The following is a 24,579-nucleotide window of genomic DNA, read 5'->3' on the forward strand; positions in this document are numbered from 1 at the left end:
GGTCAGCTGAAAGCTTAATAAAATGGCTATCAGATGCAACATATTTAAAAATCAACAAATATACTGCTGCTTTTTTGTTTTGTTTTGTATTTGTAGAAATTTTAGTGACAGGCCAATTGCAGCTTTCATAAATCTGAAAGTTTCCATCATTGGCATGGCAATTCACAGACTACAATTCTAAGAACTGTATTTTACTAATCATTGGAGAAAATGAAGAGCCTCATCTTAATTGCAAAAATTGTCTTCATTGATGATCAGTCTCGGTTAACAGCATGTTGATTATTGTCATTTGGATTTTCCCACATTAAAGCTCAGCGTTGTTGGTGGACGCCCATTTTCTTGTGGGGGAGATCAGTTATTTCGGAAAAGACTTCTTTCTCCAAGGTCAGTAGAAATAATAGATGATTGAGTCACATTTCAAAAATGTGGGTTTTAACAGATTACAGCCACAGGCAAGGGAAGATCATCAAGGCCTTCAGTTAGACCTTAGATCATCAAGTCTTTTCTTGTTACCTCCATCCACCTCCTTTTGAACCTTCCTCTTGCTCTTTTAGAGCCTTCAACTTGTACCAACTCACCCATCCTAACTTGCGTGGTTCTTGGTCTCTATTGTAATAAAGCTCATGTGCCGGCATGGCATGATAGATCCGAGATCCAAACAAATGTACAGCTCTAAAAATCTTGGCTGAAGTTCTCTAACACTGTAATGACCTGGAAAATTCCGTGCTAAGACCCGAGTACTACCTCCTTTTTTCTTAGAAGTTATTTGTGGGTTACTTAGCGCTAAACTCGATTGCTTGTGAAATTAGCATCAATCACTTTAAATTTGATCTACAGGGCTCAAAACCTTTAGAATCGTTAGCGCTATGTTACTCTGAAATCTAGGATTCAACGCTAAATCCAGTTGCTCTTGGAAATTTTTAGAAGCTTTGGATCGGACCTGGACCGCGCGTCGAAAGTCCAATAGCGATGATCTTAGACAGTTATGGTCACCATGTTGGGCTTGGCCATCACCTCAAAAATCAAGTCCAGATGATGTCCTGGGTCGATTTGATTGAGTCCGGAGTGAAGAGTGTGAGAACGGTAAGAAATTAAATATGATTTTATGAAATCTGAGTCGTGTCACTTGCACGACGATTTAAGCAATCTGACCGTTGGATTCTGACCCAATTTCACCCTCTGATCAGGGAAGGTGGCCCAGGCATGTCTTAGTGCTTATGGACCTGATCGAGTTTCGGTGACCGTTGAATTGAGTGTGGTCCGCCACGGTTGATCTGTAAATCCGATCGGTACGAAAACTCAGTCTGACCTAGATCCATGGTCAGTGAGCTTAAGTCTAACCACACGTGGAAAAAGGACCACTAGAAGTGCTTCGTTGGATCGAGAGAGGCCTGATTTGGTTATAACCTAAGTATACCTTGGCCCTGGGGCTATTTTCATCAATGTTAGGCCTATATATAGACCTTAAAACCCTCACTCTCTTTTCCATACGAATTTCCTAACGCTAACTAAGAAAGAGAGAGGAAAAGAGAGAGAAAGTGAGAGAAGTTGGTGAATCATCTTCAGATTCTTTCCTATTACTCTACATCCTTAAACCATCACTTTTGAATCGTTATTCCGGCGATTCTAAATTCCTTCTTGGGTAAGTTAATCTAACCCTAATCTGTTTTAGAGCTTAGAATAGTTTATGTGTTGTTGTAGCTCATTTCTATTCTTGCCGTAGGTTATCTTGTCGCCATTGACGAAGACATATCGTCTGAATCAGTTCGGTGTACTTTTTCTGGTTTAAGGTGCGGACTATATTCGTATAGGTTATGGGTTTCAAGGCTTTCAATGCCGGCTAATGGTTTATTCTTGTTATGGATGTAATTTCACATGCCAAATGCTATGTTTATTTTGCATTCCTGATATGTACGTGTTATATTGAGATTTGTGTATTCTATGTATATGTAGGAAGTACCATATACGTATAAAATATGAACATGTACTTGCCATGATTATTTGTCGTGTACTTGTGCTAATTGTATATGTGACAACTCCTTGGCAAAAGGAATTGTCCTAATGCATGTATGTTGAACCTTGTAGTCATGTATGTTCAACCTTGTAGTCTAAGTATTTGTAGAAATGTCTGAATGATCTAAAGTGTAATATATTATCCTACTTGCGGGCGTTGAGAAGCGATTCTCAACTCTCCTATTGGTGTGTATGATTTACTACATGCAAGTCACATTCTTTGTTGTTTAACTTCAAGTATTACGTATGTTTAAATCCATGTTGAGTTGATATTCTTCAAATGCTCACATACTACATGATTTGAATTGTTGTTCCATTACTATTCTAAATTGTTGATATGAATATCTGTTATAGTGGAATATGTTTGGGACTAGGAAATAGTCCAGGAAATCGGTAATCTGCCATGAGTTCGTGGCTGAGGTTGCTTTCATCACGAAGGATGTGATTTGACGAACTCGAGTCGTATTAGAGTTGTTGGCAGTGGTTTGGCCATACGGAGTGTTTGCGCACTCTATGTCGTTCAACCCAACGTGCGCTTGTGCTAGTCGAGTTCGTCAAGTAACCCGATTGTCCAATGTATGTTCACCATGTATGAACGCTATTGTTTGAATCTAGGGTACCAAACTTACTGATGAAATCCGGTTAACCGTTGTACCTTGATCCGCTAAGACTCATGAGCCAGACATGGTGGTATGGGACACCGTGGTTGAGCTGTCGGCCTACGTTGGGGTGACGAGCCTCCCCGTAGTGACCAGTGAGCAACCAAACTCGTGAGTCGATTATGGTGGTATAGGACACTATATTCGTGCTATCGGGCTACATTGATTGGTGACGAGCCCTTTGTAGTGACCTCGAGCATACCTTGATACCGCATTAAGGTGACGAGCCTTATTGTAGTAACTAAGGTATGATAGGCATGCATTGATTGGTGACGAGCCCTTCGCAGCGACCTAAAACCATATGATCGTATGAGATGGCTAGGATTGACGACCCTAGAATGGATCACCGTTGAGAATTTGAAATGAGGAAGGTACCTTAGCTTCCCAATCCTGCTGTATGAAAAGGACTAATAATAACTTGTAATCATATTCATGAACCGCATTTGTATGTGCGTGGTAGTCGTTGGCACTGCGGGAGGATGTCATGCATAACGTGAGATGAAGACACAAAGGGAGTAAGGCGAGGGCATGCATCATTCTACATACATCCTTGCACTAACAAGAGTAATTAGGACATGTTTGATTGTTCTACTTTATCATTACTGCTTGATTGAATTGATAACATGTTAACCTTTGCTGTATTGTTCCACTGAGTTGATCACTCACTCCCACGTTCTGGGACGGAGTTTAAACACCAACCAGAATCTGTCTTAGATGTAGATGTTAATGCGACCCCTGAGGCAGAGCAGGAGTTTGAGGATGATGAGGCCGCATTTTCTTTTATGCAGTTCTCAGGCGGGTTCTTGTAAGCCATGTCCTGATGTGCGCGGGAATTCTGGGTTTTCTTTTAGAATAGATAATGTCATTTGATGCTTGCATTTTGACAGCAACACTTGTAAGTATGACCTGGCATGTATACATATTTCAGGGACTTGCACATGTACACTTATGTTTCTTTAAGTCTTCCGCTTGCGTTCTTCACTTACCCCTGAATTATGTTTGCTGTTTAGCTTAATCTATTCCATGTTTTATGTACTCTTACAGACAACATACATCCATCATTAAATATATTACATAAGTGATGTTCTGAAACTCAGGAGCTGAGTTATGCTCGACCCCCAAATTTCAGGGCGTTACAAACACATCCACCTATTTCCAATCTTGGCATAGGCCCCAATATATCTTGTAGCCTATGTATTGAGCGGACCAGATTTATTTTTTGGGAAAACATGTACAGGGTTGGACCAACCTGATGGATGGATTGGATTTTGCATCCATGTGCCATGTTGGCACGTGTGGCATGTACATGAGCTTTATTGCACATGCATGTTTGCTTAGCAAAGCTCTGCAATTTCTTAGTAATAGGTTGTTTCAAGTTACAGAAATAACTACTTTCTGTTTAAACCAAGATCTACAAAGACTTGCTTGGCACATTTTGTCTTTGGACAACGAGTACGGGACTAAGAAAATGCTGGTGTCTTGGTAAATAGGTTGGGGATGCTGGGCTGATTCTTGACATTATGGCTGTTGTGTTGGAGAATATCTCAACCTCTACCATTGTGGCAAAAACAACAATTTCTGCTATTTATCGTGCTGCACAAATAATAGCAGCAATCCCAAATTTATCATATCATAACAAGGCAAGTTGATAGGGTATATATTTGGCTATTTAGTATTTCTTCAAACTGTCACTTGGTTTTTGGTTCTATTTTGCCATGGTTGCATCTAATAACTATTTTGACTCACAGGCATTACCTGAAGCATTGTTTCATCAATTACTCCTTGCAATGGCCTATCAGACAATGAGATCCTTTCTCACACTTTCTGTTTGCTATTGTGAGGGAACTATTTACTGCACTCCATTTTGTAAAGGTGGAATGTCCATTGACCATCTTTCTTTTTGTGAACCTCCTTGATTGGCAAAATAAACCAAATGCTAGGTGGTTGGCTTCAGCCCTTCTATCTTTTGTGAGAAGGCTGGAGCTAATCAAATTTATGCTCTCTTCACTTTACATTTATCTGCATTAGTGTTATTGAAAAAGAAAAAAAAATCATGAATTTTGTGGGGCAATTCCAAAGTTCACTTAGTCAGTTGGTGATGAACCGATCACCACTGAAGGTGTATTGGGCATTGTTCTCATCCGTCTCTAGCAAGGCCAACAAGTGGTGCTACATTCTACTTTCTTTTCATTAAAATCTATTTTACTTTTGAATGTGTATGTGATGATTGTTTAACTCTCACATGAGGATTTTAGTTCACGCTATCAATAATCACCACAAGAAATCTCCTTATCAGTGGTGCACTCTCACTGGTGGCCCCAACGAAACGCCAGTGTAGATATAAAATGTGCGGCGTTTTTACATGATGAGCTGACCAGCCTGATTTTAGGCTAGAGCAACTGTGCAATTGGACCCACCTCATGATAGCTTGTTCTTGCACCCGATGTCAACATTACGGAGTTCATAAGCTTGGGGTATTTCATCTATTTTCCTGTTATTTCTGTGGTGGGATGAGGCTAGGATGATGATGATGGTGATGTAAATAAATAAAGAAAAAGAAATTCAAACAAAGATTAGTGACTGACCAGGGAGTATTGGTGTGAAAATGGAAAATGGTTGTTAAGCTATTAGCGGCTCTTACTTTTTTGGTTGGAGAGCATTCTGATTACAGTATATCTGCATCCAACATGACTGTTCATTTTCTGATACATATGTATCCCACCTCATATTTGATCACTTTGGTCTTTTTTCTTTTTTCTTTGGGTCAAATTGGGCAAGTTGAGTTGAAGCTTATTGAGTTTGGAGTGTGTCGGAGAAATGTCGAACAAGGCTACTGTGTTGAAATGCATTGAAGCAATTGAAAATGCTGCTTAGTTCTCTATGATCATTACTTGGTGTCACCTTGAGTCACTCTATGATCATTCCACCAATCCAAACAGCTATGTAATTCAATCACCACCCTATATGGCCTCATGGAAGCAACAAGCACACGACATCGATAAGCTGTAAAAGAATTTAGAAACAAACCTGAAAACTAACCCTGAAGCTTGAATCTAAGCAATTGATTATATATATATAATTGCAAATGAAAATCTCTGCTTTCCCTAATAGCTCACTACCTCTACCTTAATAGATTCCTCAATCTGTGGTATCTCATCAGCCAACTGCATCTGTGAAAATATCTACTTTCCCAAACAACTCACTAACTCTGCCTCTTTTCTTTTTTTCCTTTTCTAATTGCAATTGTATTCTGTGAAGAAGATTTGGATAAGGCTACACTATTGAAGTTGAGATCCATGATGGCCCATACAATGTCATCAAGAACTGGAACTACATTGCATTGATTGACGCCATCCACAATGGCGAAGGCAAATGTTGGACAGCCAAGGTAAGTAGGAACCTTTTATGACGCCATCCATAAAAACTTTTGAGGTTTTTATGCTTCCAATGGCAGGTTATTTCTATTCCCAGTCAGGACGGTTAGTTATGGATGATAGGTTATGCTTTAAACTTCATTGATGTAGTGAAAAATAAGAGTTTCCTTGGTATTTCATTGTAGATTTTAATCAATCTCCACCATTCACATTACACATTTCAGCTCGATTGAACTGTAGAAATTTGTACATAGGCACATGCCCATCATTCGGGCACAACAGATTTTTTGTGTGGGTATTTGAGATCTGATAAATGAATTGGGTAAATTAAAGATGGTAGTTTGGAATCCTCATGATTCATTTGTTGTATATTTCAGGTTATGTGAAGGTGGGTAGCACTTAGAATACTTTTCAGATGATTCTTTGTTGATTACGTTTATTAAGTTCTGTCATCATGGTTTCATTGCATTCAAACATGAACTCAAAAGAATCAATCCTGAAGCTTTTGAAATGGACTATTGTGTAGTTTAATGAATTCCAAAATCTGAAAATTTGAGATTGGTGGCTGTTAAGTCGATTGATCTATGGCCATGAATTCTGTTAACAGTTTCAACCCTGTTTGCTACATGCCTAAAAATGATTTCATCTCATTTCATTAACAGTAATTATATTTTAGAGATTAGGAACTCTAATACAGAATTATTGTTAACGTGAACTCACAATGTATTAGAGCACCATATGTCTAATAAAAAATAAAAAATTTACAGTTAATTAAAAATGAGATGAACTCATTTCAGGCAACAACCAGACGGCCAAAATATTTTATGAATAACCTCTGCATTCTTCGAAAACTACTGTAAGATCCTTGCTTTCTGAAAATTTAAAGCTAAGAAAACCATACTACTTGGTTAATTCCGAAGCGACCTCCAGTTTTAACTTTTAAGAAAGAGCTAGAAATGGTTAGGGCTGTCAATGAGCCAGGCTAGAGCCATGTGGAATCAAAATTTTGAATAGGTCTGGTCTCTTGACATCCCTAGAAATATTGTCAATGAGCCAGGCTGGAGCCATGTGAACTCACTATGGGCTATAAGGAATGGCCTGGTGGTGATCTGTTGGATAGGCTGTCAAGGGACCAGGCTTCATACTGCCAAATCCAAGTAAAAAGTCCTCAAAGCTAGCCCAAGCTTTGAAGACTATAGAGTTGTACTATTCTATTTCCGAAAGTAGAAAAAAAAAGCTGTGTCTACCAAATAGGGTGAGTATAAATATCAATTGTTGATTTTTTTTTAGTGTGATATTTTTACATATTCATATGGAAAAGATTACGAAAACACTGCATGAACCAAGGTCAGGCATAACATGTTATTAAAATTATAGTATTTTAATACATTGTACAGGAAGTATCACATAAGAATTCTCATAGATACATAATCCAGTTCAGTCCAGATTCGAGCACGGGCAGGGGTGTAACAACACCTGGTGCATTTATTAACCAGGCTAAAAAACTTACCCAAACCCATGCCCATGCCCATTTAGCCAAACTTTGGGTGCAGGAACCTGTAGGGCCTAGCCAGCTCATTTACAGCCATACTGAAATGTCATTCTTATCCATTTGCACGTTGGATTATGCAATATATGCTGATTTTTATGAAACAACAGGTCTGCATTCAATTTATTTTAGAAAGACCCATGTGATGCTTTGTGGAAGTTGCAACTCTTCTAGTATCGCCCATTGCTATAATGACAGATCCGTTGATTTCTTCCTTCTCCTGTCATTTCAAAATACAAAGGCACCCACTAGTGTTATAATATTGCCAACCCTCCTCCATTATTTGAAATTCACCAAATTCTCTCGATGTGTTGAAAACTTTGTTAAATGCTCCTTATGTTGAAACTGAGTGAGACATTAGAAGTTTGAAGTAGCTCCAGATGAATTGAATTACAAGGTTCCAATGCATCAGGTTGTGTGAATCTTTTCTTTTCCTTCTCTTTCTTTTTCTCTCTTTTTCCCTATTTCTTTTTAGTTCTAGGCATCACACAAAGCTGGATACTCCAACTGGTTAGAAGTATATTGGATATTATATGCATCATAAACCTATTGTTTTGAAAATGTAGCCTGAAACTGACAGGGAAGCAGGAGGAAACAAGGAATCATCAGTGAAGTTTAAGTCTAGCTAGTCCTTTAGCCATTGTCTACTTATAGAGACCTAGAAGCTGTAATGACCCGAAAAATTTCGTGCTAAGACCCGAGTACTACCTCACATCCTTGAGAAGTTATGTGTGGGTTAATTAACGCTAAACTCGATTGCTTGTGAAATTAGTATCAATCACTTTGAATTTGATCTACAGGACTCAAAACCTGTAGAATCGTTAGCGCTAAGTTACTCTGAAATCTGGGATTCAACGCTAAATCCAGTTGCTCTCGAGAATTTTTGGAAGCTTTGGATCGGACTTGGACCGCGCGTCGAAAGTCCGATAGCGATGATCTTAGACAGTTATGGTCACCTTGTTGGGATTGACCATCACCTCAGAAATCAAGTCCAGATGATGTCCTAAGTCGATTTGCTTGAGTCCGGAGTGAAGAGGGTGAGAACGGTGAGAAATTAAATATGATTTTATGAAATCTGAGTCGTGTCGCTTGCGCGACGATTTTAAGCAATCTGACCGTTGGATTCTGACCCAATTTCACTCTTGGATCAGGGAAGGTAGCCCAGGCATGTCATAATGCTTGTGGAGCTGATCGAGTTTCGGTGACCGTTAAATTGAGATTGGTCCGCCACGGCTGATCTGTAGATCCGATCGATACGAAAACTCAGTCTGACCTAGATCCATGGTCAGTGAGCTTAAGTCCGACCGCACGTGGAAAAAGGACCGCCAGAAGTGCTCCGTTGGATCGAGAGTGGCCTGATTTGGTTATAACCTAAGTATACCTTGGCCCTGGGGCTATTTTCATCAATGTTAGGCCTATATAAAGACCTTAAAACCCTCACTCTCTATTCCATACGAATTTCTTAAACCCTAGCTAAAAGAGAGAGAGAAAAAGAGAGAGAAAGTAAGAGAGAAGTTGGTGAATCATTGGAGATTCTTTCTTGTTTTCCTGCATCCTTAAACTATCACTTCTGAATCGTTATTCCGGCGATTCTAAGTTCATCCTTGGGTAAGTTAATCTAACCCTAGTCTATTTTAGAGCTTAGAATAGTCTTTGTGTTGATGTAGCTCATTACTATTCTTGCCTTAGGTTATCTAGTTGCCATTGACGAAGACATATCGTCTGAATCAGTTCGGTGTGCTTTTTCTAGTTTAAGGTGCAGACTATATTCGTATAGGTTATGGTTTTCAAGGCTTTCAATGTTAGATAATGATTTATTATTGTTGTGGGTGTAATTTCACATGCCAAATGTGATGTTTATATTGTGTTCCTGATATATATGAGTTATGTTGAGAATTGTGTATTCTATGTGTATGTATAAAGTATCGTATATGTATATAATACAAACATGTGTTTGCCATGATTAATTGTCGTATACTTGTACTAGTTGTATGTGTGTCAACTCCTTGGCAAAAGGAATTGTCCAAATATGTGTTATCACCAACATATGTTATGTATGTTGGAATATGCAGTCTAAGTGTTTGTAGAAATGTCTACATGATCTAATGTGTAATATATTATCCTATTTACGGGCATTGAGAAGAGATTCTCAACTCTCCTATCGGTGTGTATGATTTTCTACATTCAATTTACAATCTTTGTTCTTTAAGTTCAAGCACTACTTATGTTGAAATCCATGTTAAGTTGATATTCTTCAAATGCTCACATACTGTATGATTTGGGTTGTTGTTCCATTACTGTTCTAAAGTGTTGATATGAATATCTGTTGTAATGGAATATGTTTGGGACTATGGAATAGTCCAGGAAATCGGTAATCGGCCTTGAGTTCATGGCTGAGGTTGCTTTCGCCACGAAGGACGTGTTTGATGAACCCGAGTCGTATTAGAGTTGTCGGCAGTGGTTTGGCCACACGGAGTGTTTGCACACTCTATGTCGTTCAACCCAACGTGCGCTCGTGCTAGTCGAGTTCGTCAAGTAACCCGATTGTCCGATGTATGTTCACCATGTATGGACGCTATTGTTTGAATCTAGGGTACCAAACTTACCGATGAAATCCCATTAACCGTTGTACCTTGATCCGCTAAGACTCACGAGCCGGACATGGTGGTATGGGACACCGTGGTCGAGCTGTCGGACTACGCTGGGGTGACGAGCCTCCCTGTAGTGACCAGTGAGCACACCAGACTCGTGAGCCGATTATGGTGGTATGGGACACTATATTCACGCTGTCGGCCTACATTGATTGGTGACAAGCCCTTTGTAGTGACCTCGCGCATACTGCGATACTGCATTAAGGCAACAAGCCTTAGCGTAGTAACTAAGGTATGATATGCATGCATTGATTGGTGACAAGCCCTTTGCAGCGACCTAGAACCATATGATCGTATGATATTTCCTAGGACTGACAACCCTAGAATGGATCACTGTGTGGAAATTGATATGAGGAAGGTACCTTAGCTTCTCAATCATGTTGTATGAAAAGAACTAATAATAACTTGGTAATCATGTTCATGCACTACATTGCATGTGCGTAGAAGTCGTTGGCACTGCGGGAGGTTGTCATGCGTAACGTAAGATGAAGACACTGAGGGAGTGCAGGCGAGGGCATGCATCATTTATACATACATCCTTGCATTAACAAGAGTACTTTAGACTTGTTTAATTGTATTGCCTTATCATTACTACTTGATTGATTTAATATCATGTTAACTTTTACTGTATAGTTCCACTGAGTTGATCACTCACTCCCACATTCTGGGATGGTGTTTCAACACCAACCAGACTCTGTCTTAGATGCAGATGATGACGCGACCCCTGAGGCAGAGCAGGAGTTCGAGGATGATGAGGATGCGTTTTCTATTATGCAGTTCTCAGGCGGGTTCATGTGAGCCATGTCCTGATCGACGGAGATTCTGGGTTTTCTTTTGGGATTGATAACTTCATTTTAATACTTGTATTTTGAAGATAAACACTTGTATTATGACCTGGCAGAGCATACATACCACAGGGACTTACACATGTACACATATATTTCTTTAAGTCTTCCGCTTGCGTTTTTCACTTATCCCTGGATTATGTTTGCAGTTTGGCTTAATCTATTCCATGTTTTATGCACTCATACAGACAACATACATCCATCATTACATATGTTGCATAAGTGATGTTTTGGAACTCGGGAGCTAAGTTATGCTCGACCCCTAAATTTCAGGGCATTACAGAAGCATTAGCGTAAGAACAGATACAAAGCAATAATTTATTTATTTGTACAGGGTTTTGACAAATCTCTTGATGTGGATCAGGTGAAGTTCTATAAATCCTTTACCTTTATGAGTGTATGCATGTGCTTGTAGTAGGTTTTGTACTTGGGAGTACTTCACTAGGGGTGTTAGACAACTTTATCTGAAGGAATGCTACTCTTGGACCTGCATCCATGGTCATTCACATGTGTAGAGTTGGCACACGTGCATGGTCCAAATTTATTTTGTCCTTTTTGCCTTTTTTTTTGTTGGTAATTTTTCTGTTATACCAAATCTTGCTAGTGACATTTTCGGTCACTGACCAATGGGCTCACTTGTACAAACTAAAAATCGAAATAGTACTCTGTAATCCTTCAGATAGAACATTGTATAATAGATGTTGTACATCATGCATACCAACTGTTGGATGAATTACCTCAATAAAGAATGTTTTGTGTGGATCTCACTTGTGAGACCATCTTTCTCTATCGATGAATGGGCACACATGGATGTATGGTTGAAGACTATAACATTGATGCCCCTTTGGATAAAAGTAGAGCTGGTCTGAGCATTTAAACTTTCCTTTCATCATTGTGTGTTTTTACACCTTATAGATTTGATGAACTTTAACCATTTTTGCTTTTAGCCCTGTTTGAGGGATACCATTCCTATGATAAAAATGCAATTGCCAAAGTAATTTTCAGTCTGTCCAGATACATAGGATCCATCAAAGGAGGGATGTTTCAGATCATCAAAATATACAATCATGTGTGCTTGGCTTGTCCATAATTGCTTGAGCCAAGAAATGGACCTCAACCACCAATTATCCTTATGTCGAATGCTTACATAGATGCATTGAGATCGGAAAGCCTCGAGCGTGTGCAACCCAGCTCTCTTACAATCCAACACAGGCCTGGCTAGAAGGTGTGCAATATCCAAGCTTTCCATCAGGTGGTTCCCCACTTCTTGATGCCACGGTCCAAAAATCAGGCAAGTCCATTCCATGTAAGGATCACCAAAAGCAAGGGCCCCACACCCTTGGCTTATTATTATTATTATTATTTTTCTTACCAATCTTCATTGCTTTAATATAACGAAGGGTTTTCATAATGTTTGACTTGTATTATGTATTTATCTTTGGTTATAAGATGCTTATTCAAAGTGGAAGTAACTATATAGAGTGTAGGCTTAGGGGTCCACAATGCTTACATGGATGCATGATCAAAGCTGCTCATCAGGTACAAGCCACTATATGGCTTTCCTTGTGCTGAATTCAAGTCCATCCATATTGAGTTGCATGCTAGTTAATGCTTCTGTAAAAAGGCTCATATTGAGTTGCATGCTATGATGCTTATGATGCAGTTTTATCCTTGAAGAAAAAGGGAAGAAAAATCTGTCCACATATTTATATATAAAAAAAAAAAAATCCATAGCTATTCTCCTCCATCTACTAGTTACAAGTATTTATTGGTTATTTTATTTTGTTTTGTAAACTTTTGTCTTTGCATTGGTAACTAAAGGTGGAGCATTGGTAACAGACGGGGGCTTTGCTGCTTCATATGGGGATGGATATGGACTTCATTCGGTATGGTTGTTTTTGCAGAAAATATTTATGAATAAAAATTTAATTTTAGATTGTGTAACTCAGATTATAAGTGTACATACTATTTTATTACTTGACCTCTATGCATGGCAGGGTGGTGCTGACAAAGGTCCTCTATATGGCATGAGTTCTGGTTCTTGGGGTGCATTTGAGAAGTCTCACCTTGGGTGTCGTTGAAGTCCGTTGATTTTTTTATTTCCTTTTGCTTTTCCTTGTATCTCAATTTGTAAATTTTCTGTCCATTATGTAACCTTTCATTCTCAGGCCCCCTGTAAATGAGGCTGGTTGTAAATGATTTACAGGTTGTGTTTGAATGCTAATTTAAGTCTGTAAAGGTCTTTTGATTTAGAAGATTCAGCCTAGTAGAATTTTTAATTGTTTCTATTATTTTTTCTTTTACACTGCAAATGATTTAATGGTGTTTTAAACAGATTTTATCAGCATTTTAAATCTATCATTAGCATTTGTTATAGCTTTCTATCGGCGTTTGTTGTTACTTTTAGCAGCGTTTATTGCAAAATTTACTTACGTTGCTCATATATTTTACTGGCGGTTTTAAAGTTTTTACCGGCATTTAAGAAATTTTTACGGCGCTTTATGTCGTTTTTAGCGGCGCTTTTGTAGTTTCTACTGGCGCTTTTACAGTTTCTACCGGCAGTCAGTAGAGTCGCCGGTGAATGATAATAAGCGCCGGTAGAGGCAAATTTTTAGCAGCGGGAGCCAAAAACGCCACTAAAAAGGATGAACGCCGGTATATGTACAGCAACACTCCCCTTTTGCAGCAGCCGCCGACCGCCGGTAAATACCGGCGGTTTTGGCTGCCGGTAATGCCATTTTTCTTGTAGTGAGAGGGAGATCGAAAGAGAAGAGATCGAGAGAGAGAGAGAGAGAGATCAAGAGAGAGGTTGAGATCGAAAGATTGAAAGAAAGGGAGATTGACAGAGGGAGACGGAGACGGCGATGGAGATGCGAAATGAGGGATTTTAGGGATTTTGGCGTTAGGAAAGGGTTAAAACCCATCGGTAGTCTACAGCAGATATAGAGCAACGTGCCTCCTAGGCCTTGTGGGGTCCACTCAGAGGTTTTTAATAGAATCCATTCTGTCTATCTGTTTCAAAATTAAAAAAATAAAACAAAATCATAAGAAATAACAAGATCCAACACTTAATTGGGACACACCAACAAAACAGTGGAAAGAACAACCTATAACACAACAATTCCAATACGGCTGATTACCATTTCCAATCAGGAACGGCTTAGAGCCGTTTCTAAACCAAATTTCCAACCATACCAGTTTGACGATTTTGGTGTAGTGTAATGGTTGGATTATGTTTTTATCGCATGAAGGTACATGGTGTAGGATATACACGCGATTACCAAATTCTTTTTAGATTTATAAATTGTATTTTTTATGGGATTCTTTGTCAATTCTGGGGACTCTGGAAATAGGTCTAGGCATGGTCTGATGCGAAAAGTAAACTAATGGATTCAATGGGGGACACCTACATGTCTTGATGATTGTCATTGTTTGATTTTTAGGTAGGTCATCCAATGGATATGATGTGAAATCTGTTGGACTGTAGATCTCATGAGTTAGATCCCAAAATTGATGATGTACGGGTCTATTAGGCTAAGTTTTTTAAAAAAAAATTATCGCTATTGGGTTCCTAGAAATAGATTTTCTAATGTTCGGTGTCGAGTATGTACATATCCAAACTGAAGATGATCAATGGTTTATATGTAACCATTAGAATTTGATTTTAATGATGTAAAATACTCCTATGTATATCAGGATCATGATGTAAAGCTCAAATTCGTTGATGCTCGGGTATAAATGGCTTAAATCATGTCCATTATCTATTTAATGATGATGTAAGGGTCCACATTAAAATTAAATGATTGGACAGCTTGATTGGTCCACAAGGTGTATTCTCAATGGTTCAAATAGTCGATAGATTAAGTGTGTTATGATATATGAACTCGGGACATATAGAAGAGTTATATGTACATGTACTTGGAAGTGGGGTCATTAAATCTCGATTCCGACGGTAAGTTAAGCTTATACTTGGGTAACAAGTAAGATGAATGGATCTGAATGTTGATCAGATGCTTTTATGGACAGATATGACAATCTAGGGTTTGATTTACTATGATTAGGTGGTCCAAAATCGAAGTGGACGATCAGATATCTTTATCTAGTGATGATTTGTGTTTTCAATGTCTAGTTTAATAAATGATCGAGTATATGATGACAAATAAGGGTTTAAAGTTCATAAGGAGGTGTATGTGAGTCTAAGGGTGTGTACATGTGTGTTCATTTATATAACTCTTAAAAACAAAATCTAAGTGTTAAATTATACATGTTTACACATGTGGGAAAGCACTCGTGTACTTACTCGTGCACAAAAAATTTTAGGATATTACATGTAAGCTCACTCTTCTTAAGACTGATAATATTTTGGGATAAGGAATGTGTTAAGAGGATCGAGGAACGGATCCAAGACTTCAATAAGATAAATGTTTAAGTTCATTATTCTCTATAATAAAGTAGCTAAGTGAATGAAATTGATTTGGAATTTTTATAGAAGATTTTTCCTTATTTATATATATATTTATGTGTGAATGTGATTATCATGTTTATATGAATGAGAACTTAGTCCTTTGAGTATCCAAGCCGGGGTTAGTTATAACCATGGACTCAAAATTGGAGGCGTAACATTAACAAACTTCCTTCAAAGTAGGGTATTTTAAAGTTCAAAAGGAGGTAAAGCACCATATTAGTGTGCATCATTGAAACTTTAATACCTCCTTATTTATAAATCCTATCTGAGAGGAGAGGGGGCTAGAGAAGAAAACCTTGGACACCAGCCTCTCAGGCATCACTTAGTAGAGAGAGAGAGAGAGAGAGAGAGAGAGAGAGAGAGAGAGCTAGACACCTCCCTTCTTAAATTTACACCCTTCCTCATCTCTCCTTCATACATGTAGAATACGTGGGCTAGTGTGCATCTTCCTTGAACCCTACTAGAGGAGTAGACAAGGATTTTTTTCACCTCTCACTTTTAAGATTAATCAGGAAGAGACTTTTTTTATTAGAGGATCGGCATCTACAACTATATCATGGAAATTTTATCTACACAATCTTGATCACATTGAGATAAGATCTAAACTATTCTCTTAGATTTTTTATTAAAGATCTAATTGGATTTTGAAAAAGTTTGTTTTCTATTACATTTCAAAATTTAAATGCAACAAATATCAATGAGGGATTTTGTAATTGATACAATTCATCTTTGCAATGATGAATAAACAGAAGGCTCAATCCTTAATGTGTGACATTAAATGGGATAGGATTTATTGTTGATAACAAATATCTTAAATCTGTCAGCATGGTTCGATGACATCGAACCAGCTTCGATGTCTTCAAAGCCAGTTCGATGACATCGAAGTCGGTCGATGCCATTAAATATTTTTCAGATTTTCGCCCCTACTTGCTGGACATATTCTGTCATTTTTCAATGACATCGACGCTAGTTCGATGTCATCGAAGGTTTACACAAATTTGTTTGCGAAAACGCAGATTCTGTGATTTTTATTTCCTATTCCATGTTGGCTTCTTTCTAAACCTATATAAAGGGGTATATACGGGATTGAGAAGAATTCTAAGGGAATTCTAAAGCATTCTAAGGTTTTTAAAAGAGTTCTAAGGTTTCAAGGGGTGGAGAAAAGGTGAGATTTGAGGATTGCTCAAGCCGGGTAAGTCCTCTATCTTTGTAATATGTGCTTTCATAGTGAATTTTTTGTCGCTTTGTGCCGTGGTTTTTTCCCAAAAGGGTTTTCCCTGTTAAATCTTTGTGTTCTCTTATGTTTGCTTGGTGCTCTTGGATTGTTATCCTAGATCCATCTCTATGTGATTCCGAAGCTCAACCCAGAACAAGTGGTAATAAACCTATCGTTGGGGCACAGATCGAGATCTATAGGATTAGCAATAATGGAAAGTACTAGGTATGATATGGAGAAGTACTCAGGTAAAAATAACTTTGAGTCATGGAAGATCAAGATGATCAGTTCCTTAACCAAGCAAGGGGAGGATAGTGCTCTTGAGGCGAAAAAGTTTACTATGACTGATGATAAATGGAATACCCTTGATAAGAAGGCCTTATTCTCAATCTGTTTATGTCTCACGGATGAGGTTCTCTATAATATTTTGAGGGAGAAAACTGTAGCTAGTTTATGAGCGAAATTATATAATATCTATGCGAGAAAATCCTCTGAAAATCACCTACACTTGAAGCTACAGTGGTATAACTTCAAGATGGCAGAGGGTGGAGATCTTAAGGCTCACTTCAGCAACTATAATAAATTAGTTTGCAAATTGGTGGATATGGAAGAAGTGATTAAAGATGAGGAATAAGCATGTATGTTGTGGAATTCTCTTCTGGCATCGTATAAGTCATTCAAAGACATAATATGCACCGCAAATAAAACCTTGAGTGTCGATGTCGTTATCTTAGCCCTTCAAGGGAAGGCCATGAGAAAGCTAAACAGTGATATGGGGACATCTTCTGATGCACTAATTACGAGGTGAAGGAATACTGATCGAGGTACAGGATCCTCAAGACCTAAATCCAAATCCAAGGGCAAGGGCAAGGGCAAAGGAAAACTAAAGTGCCGAAACTGTGGGATGACTGAACACATGAAAAAGGATTATATCAATCTTAAAGTGAAGAAAGAAAACTCAATGACTTCTTCTAAGGAGGCCAATGTTGTCACATCTTGTGAAGAGACAAGTGGTGGTGATGTTCTTCCGTGTCTATGGTCGAACACTTGCATGACAATCTTAAAGATGAGTGGATCCTTGACACGGGAGCATCATATCACATGACTCCTCATCAGAGTTGGTTCGCCAAGTACAAGGAATGTGATGGTAGATAGGTTTTTATGGGTAATGACAATGCCTGTAATGTTGTGGCTATTAGTACTGTGAGCATCAAGATGTTTGATGGGATGGAGCGTACCCTAACTGATGTCAGGCACGTTCTTGATATGAAGAAAAGTCTGATTTCTCTCAGTGCACTCGAGGCTATAGGGATCAAGTTCACTGATATTGACAGTGTCCTTAAAGTTTCAAAAGGGGCACTCGTGGTTATGAGAGCGCAAAGGTACAGAAACCTTTACAAGTTAATCGGGAGCACTTCAGTAGGTGAAGTGGCAACAACTATTGCCGATTCTACGTCTCTATGTATGTGGCATGCTCATCTGGGCCACATGAGCAAGCGAGGCATCAAGGTACTATCTGATCATTGTTTGATTCCATCTTTTAAAAATTCTGATTTAGATATATGCGAGCATTCTATATATGATAAACAATCTATATTATCTTTTAAATCTAGAAAAAATGTATATAAGGGAGTGCTTAATTATGTGCACTCTGACATATGGGGGTCATCGCTAGAGGTTTCCATTGGGGGGTCATCATGGTTTGTTTCATTCATTGACAACTACTCTAGGAAAGTTTGGGTTTACTTCATAAAATGTAAATCTGAAGTTTTCACCATATTTAAATAATGGAAGATAATGGTGAAAAAACAATCAGGGTGAAGAATTCACTTCCACTAAGTTTAATGAATATTGCAAGGATGAAGGGATTATTAGGCACAACACAGTGCATTACACGCCCGAACAAAACGATGTGGCTGAACGAATGAATCAGACTCTCTTGGAAAGGGCCCGATGCATGTTAAGTAATGCTGCACTGGGCAAGGACCTTTGGACAGAGGTCATCAACACAACCTGCTATTTGGTGAACCGGTCTCCTTCTACGACAATTAAATGTAAGATCCCATAGGAAGTATAGAGTGATTATAAGATTGACTACTCTATTTGTACATATTTGGTTGTGAAGTTTACTCTCATGTACCGTCAGTTGAGAGAGATAAGCTAGACCGTAGAGCTAAAAAGTACATTTTTGTTAGCTATGGTGTTGGTGTAAAAGGTTACAGGTTATTTGACAAGGTCACACGCAAGGTCATCACTAGCCGTGACGTCAAATTCGATGAAAGCTCCCTATTTCGCAAGAATGATCAAGAAGAGAAAGAGGAACCAGAAAGGTTGATCGTAGACATCTAGATTGACACATATGATACTCAGGCAAAGACAAATACGCAGACAGAGGTACAAGATCAGGTGGAGTAGCCACCTGTGAGAAGAAACCCACCGCGTGATCGTAGGTACCGGCAAGGTACAGGAACAAATCTAATATTGTATATGCTCTCGTTACAAATGAGGGGGACCCGTCTGCTATTCAGGAGTCTCTCAGTGATCCTGATGCAGAAAAGTGGAAGGCAGCTATGGATGATGAAATGGACTCGTTGTATAAAAATCACACGTGGGAGCTAGTGGAGCTTCCAGTGGGTCGAAAAGCGATCAGATACAAGTGGTTATTTAAAAGAAAATATGATAGATACAAATCTATATTGGTTGTGAAGGGTTATGCTCAGAGAGAAGGAATCGACTTCACAGAGATATTCACATCGGTGGTTAAGCAGGTGTCTATCAAATTCGTGTTAGCGTTGGTTGCTCAATACGATCTTGAGCTAGAACAGATGGATGTCAAGACTGCATTCCTGCACGGGGAGTTGGAAGAGCAGATATACATGAAGCAACCAGAGGGGCTACAAAATTAAATTGATAGAGAAAAAATTTTACAAGTTAATGAGGTCGTTGTACGGCCTAAAATAGTTGCCTAAGCAGTGGTATAAAAAAACTCGATTATTTCATGTTGAGTCAGAAATTTACTCGGAGTGAATATGATCATTGTGTCTATTACAAGACACTGAGTGATGGTAAATTCATCATCCTAGTATTGTATATTGATGATATGTTGATTATCTATTATGATATGTCTAAAATCAACATATTAAAAACTCAGTTATCAGGGACATTCGAGATGAAAGATCTGGGGGCTGCAAAGAGGGTTCTCGGCATAGATATTCATAAAGACAGGAAGAGAAGCAGGGTATAGTTATCACAGGCAAAATACCTTGAAAAAGTGTTGATCAAGTATGGGATGGACCAGGCAAAGCCAGTAAGCGCTCCCCAGAAGGCTCACTTCAAGCTTTCCTCAGAACAATGTCCCAAATCAAATGAGGAAAAACATGTTATGTCTCATGTGTCTTATTGAAATGCAGTTGGCAGTTTAATGTATGTCATGATCTGTATAAGACCAAATATTTCACAGGCAGTTGGTGTTGTGAGCAGATACATGGTAAACCCCAGCAAGTAACATTGAGAAGTAGTGAAATGGCTACTTCGATACATTTGAAGTACGAAAGACTATGTCTTAACTTTTGAGAAAGCAGGAGCAAAGTTGGTAAGATATGTATATTCAAACGACGCAGGTAGTTTGGATTCCAAAAAGTCTACTTCAGGATACTTGTTTGTACTAGCGGGTGGAACAATTAGTTGGATGTCGAAACTTCAGTCTGTGGTGGCTCTTTCCATAACAAAAGTAGAGTATATGGTAGTGGCGGAAGCGTTTAAAGAATGTGTTTAACTCAGAGGCATGATAAATCAATTGGGACTTCAGCAGGAGGTCATGCAGGTTAACTGTGATAGCGAGAGCGCTATCAATTTAGCTAAAAATTATGCTTATCGATCACGTACTAAACACATTGATGTTCATCACCATTTTATCCGACAGGTGCTTGAGGAAGGAGGCGTAACATTGGAGAAGATTCACAACAGTGTGAATCTAGCAAACATGCTCACCAAGGTCATTCCTACGGAGAAGTTCAAGTTCTGTACAACTTCTCAGGGCTTGGCAATGGCGTAAAAGGAGGACGGAGTGTGCACAAGAAGCGAGGATAAAGCTATGACGTGAGGCAAAGATAAGAGAGGAGGACAAGAAGATACATGTTTGAAGATTGAAAACATGGTGGAGATTGTTGATAAAGATGCCTTAAATCTATCAGCATGGTTCGATGCAGCTTCGATGTCATCGAAGCCAGTTCGATGACATAGAAGTCGGTCGATGCCATCGAATATTTTTCAGATTTTCGCCCCCTGCTCGCTGGACATATTTTGTCATTTTTCGATGACATTAAAGGTTTAAGTAGACTCGTTTGCGAAAATGGAGATTCTGCGATTTTTGTTTCCCATTCTGTGTTGACTTCTTTCTAAACCTATATAAAGGAGTGTATGTGGGACTGGAAAGAATTCTAAGGCATTCTAAGGTTTCTAAAAGAGTTCTAGGCTTTCAAGGGGTAGATAAAATGTAAGGTTTGAGGATTGCTAAGCTAGGTAAGTCCTCTATATTTGTAATATGTGCTTTCATAGTGAAATTTTTGTTTCTTTATGCCGTGCTTTTTCTCGAAAGGGTTTTTCACATTAAATCTGTGTTATCTTGTGTTTGCTTGGTGCTCTTGGATTGTTATTCTAGCTAGATCCATCTCTGTGTGATTCCGCAGCTCAATTCCCAACATTTATATATCACCATCATGCCACTAATACAAATCATAATGGATGTAAAGATGGGAACAAAGCATATAATATAGAATGGTAATGGAGGAGCAACGAGTCCATCATAAATCTTATGCATCACGATGGACACCACCACTCTCCTTATGCTCTATATGATAAATCATATAAACTAGTCAATAGAAGGGACAAGACAGTTCCTCATGACTCGTGGCACACGTTCTTTTAAGAGTTCATGATGATCGAGATGTGATGTCATTAGGTGGCATGCATGGTGAGCACAACATTGCTCATGAGGTGCTTAATTAGGGTGTTGCCAAAATGTACTCAGTAATCAAAATATTGTTCTTTTCTTGGTCATCTGGAGAGCATGAATAATCTTATGCATCTGATGAATTATATTCAAAGACTGACAAACCTGTAGGGTGCACTGGTCATGCATATGGTTGCGTGCTATAATATAGGAGATAGGACGAAACAATTACTTCAAATGTCTTTTGACATGCATTTGATTAAGTTTAGTGTTCTAAGACTATGGATGGATTGTTAAACACTATGATGCATATGATTATGATAAGACAAGTTGTATGTTGCACTACAGGTCAATCCTCTCATATGACTTAATCTCAATTGTCGTTGTTGGGATCGGAAAGTACTGCCTTTACATTTTACAAATTTTGACTAAGTATGGTATTGGCATGACTCAAATTAAGTACAAAATGAAGTTGGCACGGACATTGTTCATGCTGGCGTGGTCCGAGGAATGAAGGACATTTCCCCCATAATCCGGGCCACATAACCTCCAACCACGTTGACAAAAGAGATTCATTGTCCTACATGGCAACATTAGTCCCTCCTAGCTCGGTACAATTGACACATGGAAAAGTTTCAACAATGAGAGCTTGTCCCGTCATCAACAACTCACTTTAGATGCCTATAAACACCCATATTGATGGCTTTATTTGTACTTTTTCACTTATCTCTTTTTCAATTTTGTTGAGTCTTTCTCCTTTAGGCTAATGCGACCATCCCTAGGTAAAACTTGAAAAACATTATAAGGAAAATGGCCAACTTTGAGGTTGGTGCAACTGTGCTAACCCTTAAGCTAAGGGAGGGCCACACCAACTCATATATAAGGCCGCGTCAAGTCCCTTTGTCACTCACTAATGTCCAGATGTTGTCGAATTCTTTGGGACATCCGCACCAACTCCTCTAGGAGTGTGCCTACCTTAATTCTCCTCCATTTTATTATCCATTTCACATCGTGTATTAGAATTATTAGTCTCGTCTTTATTATCACCCACATGGTGCTCAAAATATAATATTAAGAAAAATTGTGTACGGTGGATGAGTTGCCACATTCAGGTGATGTCCAGCAGTGAAAGATAGTGCCCTCTCTCTCTCTCTCTCTCTCTCTCTCTCTCTCTCTCTCTCTCTCTCTCTCTCTCTCTCTCTCTCTATATATATATATATATATATATATATATATATATATATATATATATATATATATATATATATATATATTTATATATATATATATAATGCATTCTCTAATGTAGATACAATGCTTTACTCCCTGTCTAGAAGATTATCATGGATTTGTATTAGAAATGAAAATGTCACACCTCAACTCCAATAACTCGAGTTCGCTCGACCCATTCATGGAGTCAGAAGTGTGACTCGGGTGGGGAAGACATAAAAATAGTTTACATCATCATATTAACCATAATTAACCAATATTATAATCATCATTTAACCCACAAATGTAAATATCCAATCACAATCATCCACTTGGCCAGACTTGATCGAACATATGCATAAACATTATTAAAATTAAACCATAAATAACAATCTTTATTCAACCATCAAATCTCCAGGAGCATGCTTCTCAAATGCATCAATCTACTATGTCTCCAATTCTTTTCCAGAACCTAGATGGTTTTGAAATCAATAATGTGAGCTAATAGCCCAGCAAGGAGTTACACGCATGATTCATAACACGATAAAAATACAAAAGTATGAACAAATAAATCAATATGCCAACTTTTATATACAGTTATAAGGGCCATGGCTGCACATAACGTTCGGCTTGTCAACACCCATTCAACCAAGACCTACACAAATCCATCAGATCTAGGAGCCTATTCACAAAGATAACTCAAGCTGGCCAAACTTCTTCCCCAACCTTGACCTCAGTCTAAGGAGGAGGCTATACTGGTACCAACTCGGATTCAGTAGGACGCTCTCCTGAGAATTTAAGGAATACTCTCTCTCTCTCTCTCTCTCTCTCTCTCTAAAAGTTATTTGGTGTTATAAAGAATCAGTCATCATATAAGGAAGTTGCATACTTAGAATATATCAATAATAATCATAGGTAAACAGGTAGATGTACATGGTATGCCATGAGATACATGTGGGAAAATTCATCATGTAAGTTACTACTTACCCAATGTGTCCACTCTTTTTCTGACCACTCAAGCTTCTTGATCATCCCCCCAATGATCTATTGGCTAGATTCTGATTTGTTTTTTTTTTTTCTTTGCACAGTTTTCTCTATCAAGTCATGAGTAAAATTAAACAATCTACTCAATGCACTACGCAAGGTCTTTTACACTTGGATTAAAAACAAAATAAATAGTCATTAATAATAATCTTACCATTGATCGACAAAGCTGGCCCCTAATCATTAGATCCATGCCATAGATGGTCCATTTTGTTTTACATAATATACCCTTTTTAATATAATATGAACTATTCATCAAGTTTAAAACTTACAATTAGGTCAATATCTTACTTTAAGATATGTTGAATGCTAAGATCTATCTGATTCGACCATTGAATTTCATGATTCGTCTCAAATTTACATTTATTAGTTTTGAATTAATGGGTCAGGTTGAGTGGATTTTACTTTCCATATGTTAAGCCTTTAAAATAAGTGTCTATATTCAGAATGAACAGTTGGATTGGGCTCGATTGCAATATTAACAATCCAATTTGTTCATTTGTCTTTTTCTCTAATTTCCATGGCTCTAATCTAAGATCGGTCCAATGATCATGGTGATTATGGCCAGATAGATGTGATTATACGATTTAGATCACACGTTAG

The 24,579-nt window shown here is 38.3% G+C and overlaps 2 long non-coding RNA genes across 7 annotated transcripts; one reads left to right on the forward strand and one right to left on the reverse strand.

Annotated features, from left to right (window-relative positions):
- Positions 1-7,993: 7,993 nt before the first annotated feature.
- LOC131251390 (uncharacterized) lies at positions 7,994-11,622 on the reverse strand. Its single transcript, XR_009173807.1, has 2 exons — positions 11,393-11,622; positions 7,994-8,260 (listed from the first exon to the last, which is right to left on the reverse strand). It is a non-coding gene; the product is annotated as an uncharacterized LOC131251390 (long non-coding RNA).
- A 606-nt stretch (positions 11,623-12,228) lies between these two features.
- Positions 12,229-13,363, forward strand: LOC131251389 (uncharacterized). 6 transcript variants are annotated; one of them, XR_009173803.1, is made up of 5 exons: positions 12,229-12,397; positions 12,541-12,630; positions 12,755-12,852; positions 12,913-12,977; positions 13,089-13,363. It is a non-coding gene; the product is annotated as an uncharacterized LOC131251389 (long non-coding RNA). The 6 variants fall into 6 exon arrangements; XR_009173806.1 differs by having other exon boundaries at positions 12,253-12,316; XR_009173801.1 differs by having other exon boundaries at positions 12,233-12,397; positions 12,541-12,852.
- The last annotated feature ends 11,216 nt before the right edge of the window (positions 13,364-24,579 follow it).

This window comes from Magnolia sinica, chromosome 7, assembly GCF_029962835.1.
Source record: "Magnolia sinica isolate HGM2019 chromosome 7, MsV1, whole genome shotgun sequence".
Classification (NCBI taxonomy): Eukaryota; Viridiplantae; Streptophyta; class Magnoliopsida; order Magnoliales; family Magnoliaceae; genus Magnolia; species Magnolia sinica.